This window comes from Rhagoletis zephyria, unplaced genomic scaffold (genome assembly GCF_001687245.7).
Source record: "Rhagoletis zephyria isolate East Lansing unplaced genomic scaffold, Rhagoletis_zephyria_1.1 Rzeph_scaffold_06200, whole genome shotgun sequence".
NCBI classification, from domain to species: Eukaryota; Metazoa; Arthropoda; class Insecta; order Diptera; family Tephritidae; genus Rhagoletis; species Rhagoletis zephyria.
Genome location: NW_016163283.1, coordinates 20,508 through 24,095, shown reverse-complemented (window position 1 = coordinate 24,095; position 3,588 = coordinate 20,508).

Sequence of the window (3,588 nt, the reverse complement as noted above, 5' to 3'; positions counted from 1 at the left end):
GTAGTTAAACATTGGGATTTGGTAATTCGATGTATTCATACATAGCTCGGAAGAGTACCTACGAAAGGCAAGACAGCAAATAATACTACGTAACCTTTACCTTCAACTAAATACCTCTTAAAATCTGTCACATTTCTGTTTTAATTTTGTTCCGTTTTGGGTTGTGAGCTGCGAATTCGGTGATGGCTTCCTGGTGGGAGCTGTGGCGTAACCATTTGAAGCCCGTGGCAAATTCTTGAGATGGGGCCCTCCCACTAAAAATCGTTACGTTGTAATTTCATTTTAATAAACGACTTAAGTAGTTATCCAACACTATTGTTAATTGAGTGCATTTTAATTAAATATCTAATAATTTTTATTTTCAAGAGCTTGGGTTAATAATTTATAATTTATAATGAAATACCTCTTTAATTTTGGTAAGATATTTGTTAATAAAATTCATTTCTCCGAGCTTTTTTTCCGCGAAAGAATCTATAACATCATCAAAGTTTGAAGATAGAGCCATAGAATTTTGAGTAGACAGAAGTTACGTAGCTTCTCTTGTTCAATAGAGTTTCTCAAATAGGTTTTTATTAATTTTTGCGAAATGATTGTTCAGCACTAGCGGAAATAAATTTAATGCAGTAAATACATCAGGAAAGCAGGACGACATAAAATAAAGTATACCTCTATGGTCTTTAGTTGTGTCTCACTTTAATTGAAAAAAAAAAAATATTATTTTAAGTACTAGTTTTGTAAAAAATGTAAGGTTATTTCTGAACTCGCGGTCACTTGGGCCGGGGCCCTCACGGATCGGGGTGGGATAGAGACTTCGTCGCCCAGTACTGTCATTCACCCCAGGGGACAAGCGTCTCGATAGGCGGAAGGCACACTTCGTTTATGACCACTATCTTCTTGCAGCTAAGATACGCACCCACCTCTGTGCAAGGCGTTGGAAAAAGTGCGTCCAACAGACAGCCAAATGGACACCGACGCCCCAGCTCTGAAAATATTCAACTCGGAACTCGCTGGTGGTTGCATTATAGGAAGAGGGAGGCTCACACTGCTATGGAAAGGCCAAATAGAGAAGGACTTGCTTTGACTTGGAAATTGACTCTTTTGACAGTTTATTTTCTCCACCTATTTGGTATTGTTTACTTTTACCTAAGAAATGTCATCGCCGCCGGGAATACGAATCCTGTATTACATCATTCTATGAGGCAGGGCAATTCGACAGATAAAAGCACACCTACCTGACGGGTTTGAGGTGTTTTTTGTTCTAATATTATTGCAGTACATGCCGCAAATAAATGCATGGCTTCAGTTCTATTTACATGAATTAAAATTAGCTAATACTAGAATTTTTTTATATACATATATTTCGATGTTCATCGTTCGCCTTTTTGAAAACAACCTATGTGAAGAGACCCTTGGCAGCATTATACAACTTTGACAAATAAAAATCTAAATAACAACCGAACTTGCTCAGATGTAATGCAGTTTGATTAACAAATGTTCGTATCTTCAACCTGTTACACTGTTAAAATGATTCCATTGAAATATGCAAGATTTGAATCATCTCGTTCTGAAGCTGGCCAAACCGTAATCCAATCACAAAACAGGCTATCCGCGGAGGAACGGTCAAAACTATTTTTGAAGTGAAACTTCTTTAGCGCCGGTTGGTTGGTTGGAGTAAATTAGGAAATTCAACAGAGATTGCACACGGAAATGTTTGGGGCTGAAACTAGTGCTTATTGAGTGAATACACATGGTATTAATTTAAGAAAAACTTGATAATAAAAGGTTAAAGAATAACACTTAGAAAAAGACCAATAGAAGAATGAAAGTTAAGGTGAGTACGTACATAGATAAAGAAAATAATAAATGAAAAGGTAAAAATAAAAGAAGAAAGATTAAAATAAAGGTAACTATAGAGAAAATGATGGAGGCACAGAGGCTGAATCTGGGAACTACTTCGGGATTTTGGAGATTTTCGGTATTCACGGAACTTATCGATATAATAATCGATACATTTATGGGTTTTGTTATCGATTTCTGTTATCGAAATTTCAATCGTTTTTGTTATTGATGTTTTGTATCGTTTTTCTTATCGGTATTGTTATCGATTTTGCTATCGATATTTGCGGAACTTATCGATATAATAATCGACATTTATGTAGATTTTTTTATCGATATTTTTTATAGATTTTGTTATCGATATTTTTATCGATTTTGTTATCGACATTTCTATTGATTTCGTTATCGATATTATTTATTGATATTGCCATCGATTTTGCTATCGATATTGTTATGGACATTATTACTGATTTTGTAATCGCTATTCTTATCGATTTTCTTATCGATTTTTTTATTGATTTTTTATCGATTTTGTTATCGATATTTTTATCGATTTTTTTATCGATATACTTATCGGTTTTGTTATCAACGTTTTTATGGATGTTACTGTCGATTTAGTTATCGATAAAGATAAAAAAAGATAAAGGAAAGCAGAATAGCTTAAATGTAATTAGAACGAAGAAGGTAGAGGTAGGATCTAGATCAGAGGTTCCCAAACTTTATTTTCTCGTTGTTTCAAGTTTGGAACAGAAATATATGCCCGTTCCATTTTTTCTTGAGGAAAGAGTGAGGCCACAGGCTGCGAAGTATCAAAAATGTCAAAATTCCTTGGACACACACACACGAAATAATGGCAATTTTTTGTTGACCGTTTTCTTGAGAGCTTCATAAAGGGCAAGTGATGAAAATTTGCATCATGGGTGAGCTCCAAAACGAAATTCGGAGTGACAAAAATAAAACTAAAATATTTTCTTGCGTTCTATTTATTAAACTAATGTAACTACACAATTTCAAATCTAAAAAAAACAGAGCTCGTAAAGCCATCAAAGTGCTATATCGCCCTGAGGGGTTATATTTTTTAAGAGCACTCCATAAACTTGTTCGGCTCGCTTCTGAACTTGCATGTGACGGATTTGTAAAATAGTTTATTTGAATAGGAACTTATAACTCTGCCACCATCTGCAAAGCTGACGGAAGTGGAGGAAGAAATCAGCTGAAAAATCTAAATTCAACAGATTTCTGCGCTACGGGCTACAACTAGAGACAAATTCTGCGGTGTTGAGTTGTCATTTACATGGCCCTCTGGTAACACAGATCGTGTTAGCTGACTCGGGCTTACTTACCGGTAGGTTTACGTTCTTGATTAATTTCACCTTAATCTCCGGTTAAACATATTATCGACGTTACCGTCTCCCTTTTAGGATCGGTTGTTCAATGCCTGGTTATCACTGCTTGCCGGTTAAACATCATTATCGACGTTTTCGTCATAATATATATAACATGTGATCGATAAAGCAGTCGTTGTATTTAACCAGATCTTCTACCTCCGATTAGTGCTAATCAGCAGGGACCGAACATAACAGTTATTGATGAAAACTGTCATGGAAAAATTCGCTATGAAGGAAATGCTCTACAACTAAGTGAAACATACCAATCGATTTCGTTTTGCACCGAGACTCAAATTTGAAAATAAATTTTTTATTTGCAATTTTTATGCAAAATATAAAAAATAACAATTATATTTGATTTTTA